Source organism: Cervus elaphus, chromosome 9 (genome assembly GCF_910594005.1).
Source record: "Cervus elaphus chromosome 9, mCerEla1.1, whole genome shotgun sequence".
In the NCBI taxonomy this organism is placed as follows: Eukaryota; Metazoa; Chordata; class Mammalia; order Artiodactyla; family Cervidae; genus Cervus; species Cervus elaphus.
Genome location: NC_057823.1, coordinates 100882819 through 100896726, shown reverse-complemented (window position 1 = coordinate 100896726; position 13908 = coordinate 100882819). Strand labels below are relative to the sequence as shown.

At 38.5% G+C, this 13908-nt stretch overlaps 1 protein-coding gene across 22 annotated transcripts in view; it reads right to left on the bottom strand.

Moving 5' to 3' along the window:
* The window catches only part of PAM (peptidylglycine alpha-amidating monooxygenase), a 308314-nt gene that overhangs the window by 256341 nt on the left and 38065 nt on the right, over positions 1-13908 (bottom strand). For all 22 annotated transcript variants that reach the window (XM_043913698.1, XM_043913701.1, XM_043913704.1 and 19 more), the window contains exon 2: positions 2565-2672. The gene's annotated coding sequence lies outside the window, so the exon portion shown is untranslated. The remainder of the gene's footprint in view (positions 1-2564; positions 2673-13908) is intronic.

The window sequence follows — 13908 nt, the reverse complement described above, 5'->3', positions numbered from 1 at the left end:
AAGAATGGAACTGGAGGAATCAACCTGCCTGACTTCAGATTCTACTACAAAGTCACAGTCATCAAGACAGTATGGTACTGGCACAAAAACAGAAATATAGATCAATGGAACAGAATAGAAAGCCCAGAGATAAATCCACGAACCTATAGACACCTCATCTTTGACAAAGGAGGCAAGGATATACAATGGAAAAAAGACAACCTCTTTAATAAGTGGTGCTGGGAAAACTGGTCAACCACTTGTAAAAGATTGAAACTAGAACACTTTCTAATACCATACACAAAATTAAAGTCAAAATGGATTAAAGATCTAAATGTAAGACCAGAAACTATAAAACTCCTAGAGGAGAACATAGGCAAAACACTCTCCAACATTAATCACAGCAGGATCCTCTATGACCCACCACCCAGAATACTGGAAATAAAAGCAAAAATAAACAAATGGGACCTAATGAAACTTAAAAGCTTTTGCACAACAAAGGAAACTATAAGTAAGGTGAAAAGACAGCCGTCAGATTGGGAGAAAATAATAGCAAATGAAGAAATAGACAAAGGATTAATCTCAAAAATATACAAGCAACTCCTGCAGCTCAATTCCAGAAAAATAAATGACCCAATAAAAAAATGGGCCAAAGAACTAAACAGACATTTCTCCAAAGAAGACATACAGATGGCTAACAAACACATGAAAAGATGCTCAACATCACTCATTATTAGAGAAATGCAAATCAAAACCACCATGAGGTACCATTACACGCCAGTCAGGATGGCTGCTATCCAAAAGTCTACAAGCAATAAATGCTGGAGAGGGTGTGGAGAAAAGGGAACCCTCTTACACTGTTGGTGAGAATGCAAACTAGTACAGCCACTATGGAAAACAGTGTGGAGATTTCTTAAAAAACTGGAAATAGAACTGCCATATGACCCAGCAATCCTACTCCTGGGCATACACACTGAGGAAACCAGATCTGAAAGAGACACATGCACCCCAATGTTCATCACAACACTGTTTATAATAGCCAGGACATGGAAGCAACCTAGATGCCCATTAGCAGACGAATGGATTAGGAAGCTGTGGTACATATACACCATGGAATATTACTCAGCCGTTAAAAAGAATTCATTTGAATCAGTTCTAATGAGATGGATGAAACTGGAGCCCATTATACAGAGTGAAGTAAGCCAGAAAGATAAAGAACATTACAGCATACTAATACATATATATGGAATTTAGAAAGATGGTAATGATAACCCTATATGCAAAACAGAAAAAGAGACACAGATGTACAGAACAGACTTTTGGACTCTGTGGGAAAAGGCGAGGGTGGGATGTTTCGAGAGAACAGCATGTATATTATCTATGGTGAAACAGATCACCAGTCCAGGTGGGATGCATGAGACAAGTGCTTGGGCCTGGTGCACTGGGAAGACCCAGAGGAATCGGGTAGAGAGGGAGGTGGGAGGGGGGATCAGGATGGGGAATACATGTAACTCCATGGCTGATTCATGTCAATATATGACAAAACCCACTGCAATGTTGTGAAGTAATTAGCCTCCAACTAATAAAAATAAATGAAAAAAAATTAAAAAATTAAAAAAAAAACAAATACAGCAACACACACCAAAGGTCCTAGCTTAAAGAGCACCAATAACTGACCCCTCTATAATCTGCTGGGTGTTGCTTATGAAATGCAGGGGATTATCCCTTTTTAATCAACTGTCCTGGTTTGATTTTTCTTCTTTCCTCTTCCATCAAATAGCTGAAACACATTTATACATTTTAACGATATACATTGCAAGACTGCCTGTTTATTCTATAGCGTATCTGGTTAAGGCAACATAAAGAGCCCAGTTTCCCCACCACATCTTGCAAGGGGGTCAGGCAATGGGGCAGAAAGGCAAGGAGGTGGAACTATTTATTCAACAGGAGCCAAGTAGAGCCAAAGTTTTACCTGTGTTGTTAGCACAAACTCAGAAAAAGAAAGGTATAGCTGTAACCATTGTCAAGTTTAAAAAAAAAAAAATTGCTCAAAAAAACAGCATGTAAATAAAAAAGATGGACCCTGGCCAGGTGGAAAATTCCATCTGTGTTCAAATCCATGGATTCCAACCCTCAGGGAGTGTCTTTAAAATTTGGCGTTTCACTGTTTTTCCCAAGCAGTAAAGGATTGCATGCATTCTTATAAAATATTAATCAACCATGTCTTGGGCACTGAATCAAGGAGGAAAAGGGAAGAGAAGATAAGCCCAGGATACCAGAACAGAAAGTCATCAGGACCAACTCTTCTCTGACAAGGCTGTAGAAAAAGCAATAACTGCTACCCTGGGATTCAAAGGAAGTTCCAGGAGCCACAGGGCCCCGTGCCTCCCACTGACATCCCCGACCTTCAGCTAAGGAAAGGCAACCATTGCGGCACAGGATTCTAGCACTGAGCACTCACAGCACTGAGTCTAAACCCCAGCTCAGCCACCTCTAACCCCTGAGATCTTGGGCAAGCTATTGATATTGAAACTTCCTGGGCATCGCTTCTCTCAACTATGAAATAAAGAAGGGAATAACCATACCTCTGAACGTTGTTCCGAGCACTCCTGTGAGCCAGGCGCGGAGGCAGGTACCAGGGAAAGACTGCTGACTGAACCACACAAGGATGCTGATTTCACGGAGCCTGCAATCTGGGTCAGGAGATAAAACAGCAAACCATTAAATGAACACCATAATCTGATATATATGGAAAAAGACTCTGAAGAAACATATAGGATGACTAGATGGGAGAATGACTTAGAGTTGTCACCTCCATCTCAGCAGAAATGGCCTTTGAACAAGGAGAAGGATGCATAAGATAAAATCACAGATCCTTCCAGACTCAGAGACCACCAAGAACAAAGGCCCCAAGACAAAAAAGAGCTCAGAATGTTCAAGGAATGTTCAAGGAAGCCCGGTGTGATTGAAGGAGAGTGAACAGTGACCAACCAGTGTTGACTCCTATTCGTAAATTGGAGTCAAAGTAATAAAGTAATTAATGAATGGAGCCTGGGGTAGAGAATAGATCTAGAAATACAAATCTGGGCCTCAACACAATCTTCTGCAAAGTACTCACCACGGTGTCTGAAAATGACGATTATGGATAACCAAGCAGGAATCTCTCCATTCCCACTTTTCCAAGTAACTGCATTGATATTTGCATTAGGGAGACTGTTAGCAAAGACAGAAAAAAGAAGGAAGACAGGTAGCACTTGACTGGCTCAGGGAAAACACAGATGTTGCATGCTGAGTGCCAATGTCTACAAAATAGAAGCTTCCTGCTGTTCTGGGTTAGACAGAATTCTGAGGCCAGCTGTGGCCTGTGTAACAATGTGTCCCATCATTTGCAAAATACATAAATGTGACAGATTTCTAAGGCTTTGGAATTATACTTCTTTGTTGTAAGTTTTAAAATATTTGCAAATATATTCTTAAGTATTTTCCTTTATTTAAATATTTTTATTTTGTTTCAAATATTTGTTATTTCTCAGCATAATAATATGATTAGATACCATCACCACTCCTATTTCACAGTTAAGAAATCTGATGCTCAGAAAGAATAACTTATTTGCCCAAAGTGACCAAATAGTCAGAACTGGGAACCAAACTTGGGTATCTCACTGAGACCACACACACTCTTATCTACTGTCACATATACAAGTAATTTGCTATATACGCTCCTTATTTGTATTCCACTAAGGTAGCTTATTTAACTTACATGCAGAGTACATCATGAGAAATGCTGGGCTGGATGAAGCACAAGCTGGAATCAAGATTGCTGGGAGAAATATCAATAACCTCAGATATGCAGATGACACCACCCTTATGGCAGAAAGTGAAGAGGAACTAAAAAGCCTCTTGATGAAAGTGAAAGAGGAGAGTGAAAAAGTTGGCTTAAAGCTTAACATTCAGAAAACTAAGATCATGGCATCTGGTCCCAATCACTTCATGGGAAATAGATGGGGAGACAGTGGAAACAGTGTCAGACTTTATTTTTTGGGGCTCCAAAATCACTGCGGATGGTGACTGCAGCCATGAAATTAAAAGATGCTTATTCCTTGGAAGGAAAGTTATGACCAACCTAGATAGCATATTAAAAAGCAGAAACATTACTTTGCCAACAAAAGTCCGTCTAGTCAAGGCTATGGTTTTTCCAGTGGTCATGTATGGATGTGAGAATTGGACTGTGAAGAAAGCTGACCACTGAAGAATTGATGCTTTTGAACTATGGTGTTGGAGAAGACTCTTGAGAGTCCCTTGGACTGCAAGGAGATCAAACCAGTCCATCCTAAAGGAGATCAGTCCTGGGTGTTCATTGGAAGGACTGATGCTGAAGCTGAAACTCCAATACTTTGGCCACCTGATGCGAAGAGCTGACTCATTGGAAGAGACCCTGATGCTGGGAGGGATTGGGGGCAGGAGGAGAAAGGGACAACAGAGGATGAGATGGCTGAATGGCATCACTGACTCGATGGGCATGGGTTTGGGTAAACTCCGGGAGTTGGTGATGGACAGGGAGGCCTGGCATGCTGTGATTCATGGAGTCACAAACAGTCGGACACGACTGAGTGACTGAACTAAACTGAACTGAACTGAAGGTGGCACAGGGGTAAAGATTCTTCCTGACAATGCAGGAGATGCAGGTTCGCTCCTTGGGTCCGGAAGACCCCCTGGAGAAGGAAATGGCAATCTACTCCAGTATTCTTGCCTGGGAAATCCCATGCACAGAGGAGCCGGACAAGCTACATGGGGTCACAAAGAGTCAGACACAACTTGGCAACTAAACAGCAGAGCAACAACTGCACTTTAAGGTCTTTCCAACAGGGCTTGATTCTGGGACGGGGTGTCTTGTACTGTCATCACGCTAGTTCCAGTATGTTCTCTCGTTTATAAATTCTCATGCCACTTTCTGAAGGAAGCATCCAGGCGCAATTCTTTTCTGTACTGATGTTGGTGGAAAACATTTGTTAAAATGCCAAACCCTATTTGATTCAGTGATGAGGTCATCTTATAAGCAAGCTGACGATTTTAGCAACTGCCAGAATTTCAGATTATGGTAGCAATCACCTACCTAGTAGTCATCACCTACTCTGTTTTTCAGCTGACAGGCATCCCATCTAGCTGCATTTAAAAATACACACGTACACATTATCAAATTAAGTTAGTTCCACTGTTGTTATTGTTACCTCACCCACACAACAGCAGATTCATACACATTAACTAAAGAATAGGAATTTTTTGGAGGTTAATCCTAAATAGGAATTTTATTTTTAAGGATTCCAGGGCAATGAGACGTAAAAACCTCCAGACTTATCACAACATAGACAGAAAAGCTAAAATATATTTAACCCTGAATTGCTTTGTCCTTTCCCTCCACCCCATTCTTTCTTTCCCCCCGCTTCTATTTTCTGCAAGAAGGCTTCATAAAGGAGAAAAGTATGCCATCTACCACCTTGATTTGATCCCAGCAAACTAACCAGAATTTGAATTTTTATTAGCAAGACCCATAGGCAAGTACAATAATATGCTATACCTATGGGGTGGTTAGTTTTATTCATGAACTCATGCTGGGCTAAGAAAAAAAGAAGAAGAAAAGCTAACTTCAAAGCATTATTGAAAGATGATTAACTCTCTAGCTGCAAATGAGAAGCACAAGCTACTTTGATGTGCGAGAATTTTCAGGGCCTAAATTTAAAGAAAGGACATCTATGATACAAGTTTAACCATTAAAAAAAATCCAATAATATACTTCTTTTGCATCTCGAAAACCAGTAATTACCTAAGGGAATAAATAAATTAGAACTCAGCCTCAGAAATTAAGTCTTAAATGCAAAGTACACAAACAATATTCCTCCCTCATCATATAGTTCAGTGGCAAAATGCCAGCTCTAATATGTTCAGTACGGGAAATATAACTCTTTATATTGCCATTTTTTCACAGTCACCCCCTCCACAAGGCCTTTGGGCATTAACCAAGCTGCATACACATCTTCACCTCAAAAAACTAACTAAGCATAAACTGGAGAGTTAGTCAATGTATAAATGATGTGGTGTAGGATTGCAAAGACTGTGATTGTATAAAATACTGAATTTGAAACTAACCTTGACAGTGACCTAAAATTGCCAACCTGGGTACCCTGAGCAATCTTAGCCATTGTCTGCTTTCACATAACAATTGCAAATTATTATTTAGTATGGATAATTCTTAAAGGCTCTATGAAAACAGCCCATGGAATAAACTGCATACCTTTCAAGAGAAAATGAAAATTATGAAGGGAAAAGTGAGTGGATTGAAATGTGTGACTTTTCATAGCAATGGCCCAAAGATATGAGAAAGGTAGAAGGTTGACACCATGTACTTGATATGGCTTTTAGCCTATATTAGATCTGATATTATTTATGAAAATACTTGTATTTTTACCAGTACGAATATATTTAAATAGTCTTCAAACCTACATGCTGGAGCATCCTAATTTTTTCTTCTCTCTCCTACCAAACTCACATGTCTCCATTAATAACTACTTGGAAAAATATGCAAGGCAATCTCAAAAAGAATTACTGCACGTCATTATGTAAAATGGAAATGGAGCTTTTGAAACATACTCTGTCTAGCATTCAGTTCCGTATGCTGCTACAGCAGGTCAAAAGCCATTAGCCACCTGCTGAAAATACATCCTAGGAAATAAAATGCCCTTCAAAATTATTTCACATACGGTGTTCCCAACGTAAAATGGGTGAGGTCATATTCTAAATGTCTAAAAATGTGATATCTCAAAGAGAAAAACACTTACCATGTCAGAAATTAATGTGAACACAGATTTAATGATGGTCATATAATTTAGAACATTCACATTAGTGAAACAAAGTCCCATGTCTACTATGAGAGAAAAGACCACATAGAATAGCCTACACTATATGGCTATTCCTCTCTTTATCTCTGATGAAAGGAAGACACTCGGTGTGATTCCAGGGATACTTAGGACATTCTCGCTTACCATTCAACAGTCTTCTGGGGACTGATCCAACAGTCTCTTTGTATCTTTAATACATTCTTTAAGTCTATTTGGGTAGAAGAAGCCAAACAAGAGGCACTGTGCTACTGGACATCAAATAGAGTTCACAAGTCTATCTCATTTAACCTTTTGAAGCTTGGCAATGAAGTGAATGGCTTTCTATCGGTTTTCTACTAATAGATTCTGTGAGCAATTATTAGATAATTGGCCACTTGGCACTTCATACACCCAGGTACTAAGCTAAGTGCTTGATGCATCTTAATGCATTTAATTCTCATAACAACTTTATGATGGCGGTAATATCTTACTGCCATCTTACAAGTAAGAAAACATTTCCAGAAATCAGATCTGCACACAACCAGTCAAAACCCTACTTACCATGAGATTAACATAGCAATGAAATCTGCCTTGTCCACTAGATTGCTGCCTTAACAATAATTGTGTATATGTGTATCAGAAGTCTTTTTGGGGGTAGTTTTTTTTTTAATTTGTTTATTTTAGAGATTCTGAAAATATGCAGAGATGTCCCTTGGTAACTAAAATATGTAGGGTCTCCCTAGTAAGCCTCATGGAATGAGGTTATTTGTTTAAAACCACGCAGTTGCTTAAGAGATTCGTTTTATAGATAGCAGGTGACTACTCTTCAGTGAGGGAAACATGCTTTATAAGAGGCGAGGTCCTAAATAGGATGGGGAAACAAAAGGAAAGAAACTGGAAAGGGCAAACTTACAGGGACAGTCAAATGCAAGGATGGAGAGATGCTTTTTCTTTCACTGTTTCCTCTAAACTTAGCTGGCTGACGATGGTGCTTAATGAACAAAAATAAAAAGGTAACAGAATCATAACCTGGTTTGCAAGAGCAAAGATGACTCCTACTTAAAAACGGGGAAGCTCACATTTTCTTACCTTACTTAAAAGACGGATTTCTGCTGTGTGGAACTGCAAATACCCAATCTCTCTGCCAAAGCTCTGAGATACACATTTTGGTGCCATGACAGATTCAGATTCTTGGGGGTAGGGGCAGAGATGGGTCTGTAAGAGTGCTAGACTATTCACCTATAAATGTGGTTCCTAATATGGATCCAGGGCAACCCTTGATGACTGAACTCATAAAGGGTCAGTGGGATCACAGACGTCTAGTTCTAGAGGTTCCAGTTCTCATGGACTTGAGCTAGTCTAAACCTGTTAGCAGAAATCTTAAGCTGGCTCCACAGTATAATTGCCAGTGTCCCTTCCAGGGGCCCTATTCCGAAATCTATTCTCAGACCTCGGTAGTTTTTATTGATTCCCCTGGGTTTTGTTTAATTATTTATTAAAAAGACATCTCTCCCTTAAAAATGACATTGCAGGCCTCTAAATCTTCAGGTATAAATTAAACAAAATAACTCCTAGTTAATAAAATATGAATTCAAACAAAATGCTTCTGTTGAAATGGAGTATCTAAAATATTTCAGGAAAAAAAAAATTCACTAAGCCTGCTGATATTAAGGTTTGGAAACAATTCCCTTTTCCACACTCAAAACAAAGGAAATTGAATCCCTGCTTTAACTGGAGACTGTTGCTATTTGTCTTATGGAAAAAGGCCAAATCATGCATATTTTTGTGACTAGAATCAAGGTCAGTCACCAGATTTTCCCCCACATCAACCACACAGCAGCAGCAAGGATACAGATGTTCCTTGTCCCTTTAGACATGAGTTTTCAAACTCGGTTTTCCCCCTCAGAGCAGGGAAGATTTCTTCGTTTGTCAAAAGGAGAGCCGTTAAGAAAATCACTTAGCTAATAAACAAGGAAATTAGCTAGCAAGCCTGATACAAAACAGATAGTAACAACACTAACAGAAGTCTACACACACGAATTAAGACAGTCAAGGGTTGCTCTGATGAGCACTTTTGACTTGAAACTGCTAGTAGTACTCAGAAAACAGCATCACAGCATTAGGGGTCAGACAGCAGTTGTAACCTCTTTTCCTTGTCTCGCTTGGTTCCCAGAAAAATCTCAGTAAGTTCTGAGTTTGGTTTAAGTATGTGAAGACAAAAAAGGGCAGCAGAAAAGAGGAAACAGAGGAAGCATCAGAGCAGGATAACCTTTCTTCCTCTCCAACCATTTTTCTGTATCTTCTTTGGCTTGTCACTGTTTCAAAGAACCAGATAAACACTTGTTTAATTTTGAGAAGAGCCGCAAAGCCTAAATAAACAACACAATGGAAGCAGGCCTTGTGAATCCCAGGAAGGATGGAGCCAGATTTTGAAGCACATGGTTACCAAGCAAAAAAAAATAACAGCAGAGTGTTTATGTTTACATTTTATATGATCAATAGGTATGTAATTTTAAAGCTAATGATCTTCATTTATTTATTTATTTTGCTTTCAGTTCAGTTCAGTTCTGTCACTCAATCGTGTCCGACTCTGCAACCGCATGAATCGCAGCACGCCAGGCCTCCCTGTCCATCACCAACTCCCGGAGTTTACTCAAACTCAGGTCCATCGAGTCGGTGATGCCATCCAGCCATCTCATCCTCTGTCGTCCCCTTCTCCTCCTGCCCCCAATCCTTCCCAGCATCAGGGTCTTTTCTAATGAGTCAACTCTTCGCATGAGGTGGCCAAAGTATTGGAGTTTCAGCTTCAGCATCATTTTGCTTTCAACTCATATACAATTGGGTTTCTATCCTCTACATCAGTGGTCCCCCACCTTTTTGGCACCAGGGACTGATCTGGTGGAAGACAGTTTTTCCACAGATCAGGGGTGGAGAGGGTGGGTTTCGGGATGCTACAAGCACCTTACATTTATTTTGCACTTTATTTCTCTTTTTTAATTAATTAATTTAAGTTGGAGGATAATTACAATATTGTGATGGTTTCTGCCATACATCAACATGAATCAGCCACAGGTATACATGTGTCCCCCCATCCTGAACCCCCCTCCCACCTCTCTCCCCTCCCCATCCTTCTGGGTTGTCCCAGAGCACTGGCCTTGGTTGCCCTGCTTCATGCATTGAACTTGCACTGGTCATCTGTTTCACATATGGTAATACACATGTTTCAATGCTATTCTCTCAGATCATCCCACCCTCACCTTCTCCCACAGAGTCCAAAAGTCTGTTTTTTAAATCTGTGTCTCCTTTGCTGCCTTGCATGTAGGATCGTTGGTACCATCATTCTAAATTCCATATCTATGTGTTAATATACAGTATTTCTCTTTCTCTTTCTGACTTATTTCACTTGGTATAATAGGCTCCAGGTTCATCCACCTCATTAGAACTGACTCAAGTGCATTCCTTTTTATAGCTGAGTAATATTCCATCGTGTATATGTACCACAACTTCCTTATCCATTCATCTGCCCATGAACATCTAGGTTGCTTCCATGTCCTAGCTATTGTAAAGAGTGTGCACTTAATTTCTAACCTAAAGCCAACACTGATCTGGCAGGTGGTACCAGTCCGCGACCTGGAGGTTAGGACCTCTGCTCTATAATAACTAGTGATTGAATAAACACCTCAAGAGTTAAAAAAAAAAACAAAAAAAAAACACAAAAACTCATACACAATTTTTTGGTGGGGAGTAACACAAACAAATAATTGTAAATTTTACTAAATTTCATATTTTATCAAAATGTCTTCAGTTTTATACAAAAATTAAACTTTTCCTGAAAGTCTACACTTATATCTTCTCTCTGATTTTAAAGTAGGAAAGCTCCTCTGATTTAATCACTCCTTACAGGGTGCGTGAAATGCTTTATTCAGCCCTGAGTTTAGTAATGCCTCCCTTCAATTAGTCAAAAATGTATTTAAATCGGTAAGAACTTACTTCTGCCAATTCATTCCAGGAGAACATTTCCATCTGCCCAAATCCCACCTCCACTCCAGGCTGACCCTTCCCAGCCTTCTCCTAGATGACGGCCTCCCCCCAACCTCCATGGAACCTGGTCATCACAGGGCTGCACGACCCTCCATACACTAGAAATAAAATAAAACATAACTAATACAGAGGATGAGACGGTTGGATGGCATCACCAACACAATGGACATGGGTTTGGGTGGACTCCGGGAGTTGGTGATGGACAGGGAGGCCTGGCGTGCTGTGGTTCACGGGGTCACAAAGAGTCGGACACAACTGAGCAACTGAACTGAACTGAATACCAGTAATTCCTGATTAAATGATCATTTAAGTTAGCTTCATAAAACAGAAAGAGTCTCAAGTGGCAACCGGCCAAGGATAAATAAATCACTTGAAGTATATCCCAAATTGAAAAGTATTAAATAAATAATGAACTTTATTTAAAGTTCCCCAGTGAAAAGATCAGTATATGAATATGCTTAATGAATTTTTTAAGAGAAAGAAATGTGCATTTAATGTGTTAAATCAGAAATTTTTAGGTAAATATAATACAACATATTCCATACACATATTGCTGAATTTTTTCTAAATGTAAAAACATCTGCTCTAGCTCTAATCATTTTACAAAATTAATAAATTAATTCTGTATAGAAATCTGAGATAAAGGTGTTGCTGAAACTACTTAACTCATTTAATATTTTCAAAATTCTTTTAAACTCTTTTAGCAGTTCGGTTTTTTAAATGAGAAAGGATACTATTATATCACTTAATCAAAATGAGCTTTAAAATAAAGCCAGTACTTACTTACATACTTAATATAGTGAAGTATATATGTGTATATAATATACCTGAAGTATCAGTCACTCAGTCATGTCCCACTCTTTGTGACCCTGTGGACTGTAGCCCACCAGGCTTCTCTGTCCCTGGAATTCTCCAGGTAAGAACACTGGAGTGGGTTGCCATGCCCTCCTCCAGGGGATTTTCCTGACCCAGGACTTAAACCAAGGTCTCCTGCATTACAGGCAGATTCTTTACCATCTGAGCCACTAGGGAAGTCCCCGTGATATACTTAAAATACTGCACTAACCAATTTTTTAAAAGATCTCCCAAAAATTTCAAAATTTTTTAAATTTCCATTTACAAAAAGCTTTGATTTAAACATTAAAAACGGAAACATCTAGACACTTTAGATTTAATTCATATAGATATTTAAATATGTTATCTATGCTTCTAGGAATTTTAAAAGCGAAGAAGCAGGTGTTCCAGAAAAAATGTACAAGTTCAGAGAAGGTATCTTACATAATTTTAAAAGGAAGAAAGGAGAAAGAGTTCTAAGACACTATTTTAGTGTAGGAAGGAAAAAAAAGTATATGTATTCAATTCCTATGAGGACAAAGACTCCTGACCATGATGCAAAGAGGAGTTTTCTTTTCAGAGAAAAAAAAAATTGATTTCTATATAACTTCCACCTCCCATATCTTTTAACATATACACATATCCACATATATACACACATCAATGTTAACTTTGATATATCTGAAGTTAATTTCATAAATTCCATAATACTATGTTGAAATATAAATTATAATCCCCAAACAACATATGGTTCCACTTGGCAGCACTCTTATCTGCCACCAGAGACTTTTGTGGTACCATTTTTTTTTCTAGGATGGCTAAAGAAAGAACATTTCCTGCTCACAATCAAATTCTCAGCCAGTATGAGGCTACCAAAAACCTCAAAAACTCTGATTTGCAAGAATAAACCAGTGGTAACTATGTGTTACGAATCCTTCACTGGACAAAATTACGGTTTGTAGAGCTCCTTTAGATAGGGAGCACTTTGAGTGTATTTTAAAGAGATTTCAAATTACCAAAACTAAATCTGCCATAAAATTATAGTAGTATGCTGTCCCCTCCATCTCTTCATAACATGTCAGTGGCAAAGGGGTGACCATATATCATATGTCTTTGAAAGCTTGTGCAAGCAAAGAGATCTTAATAGTCAATTGTTTGGTAAACTGATAAAAAGGCTCTTACAATTGTCAAGTGTTTTTATACAAATACATTCATTTCCTGGAACTTGGAAAATGCTTGTTTTGAAAGTAACTGTATAGTCTTTTCATGTGCCTTTTATCACTATTAAATTGGAGAGCAATTTATGCCAACACAGATTTCATTGAACTTGAAGGTTTTTCTCAAAGTTGTGATTTTGACATTACTTCTGCCACCTCACATATACTTTAACATATACACAAAACCACAGATATACACACATCAATGTTAACTTTGACACATCTGAAGTGAATTTCTTAAATCCCAAAATAGTATGTTGAAATAGAAATTATAACCCCCAAACAACACATGGTTCTAATAGGGCCAGAGAGTTGCTCAAATACTTTGCTGTAAGAAATTCTCAATAATTAGTTTACTACTATCTTCCTTATGAGGATGGGGAAAACTCTCAACATTTGCATGTTGCTCAGTAAAAATGTCAGCTGTTGCTGTGTTTCAGCGATACTTGGCTTAACAGAGAACACCCAAGTGGAAATGTTGACTATAGCCATCCTTCCCTCAAGAGACTCCTAGCATGTCCTACATAAAGACAAGTTGTCTGAAGTTATCTGGTTACATATCTTAAGGATGATTTAAAACTGACTGATGGTTAAGTTTTTCTCACCCAAGGTTGAAGAAAGATCATTTACTTTACCTATCTGGCACTCAGCAACAGCCGCCAAACAGAGTTACATCATCTGCCTATAAGGTTTTTTTTTTCTTCATCTTGGTAATATGTGGCAAATGTTGAAAAACAAAGAAATCCATTGGGGGAAAAGTAACAAAAGAAACAATATACAACCAGGTTAATAATATCTTTTACATGTAAATACATCTCACAAACAGAAAAAAGGAACACACCAGATTAATCATGACATGTAGAAATACATCTGCCAAACAGTCATATACAAACACTCACCACCAGTGCAAATTAAAATAAATGATAACAATTATTCACATCTCAAATTGGTGTTATTTAAAAATA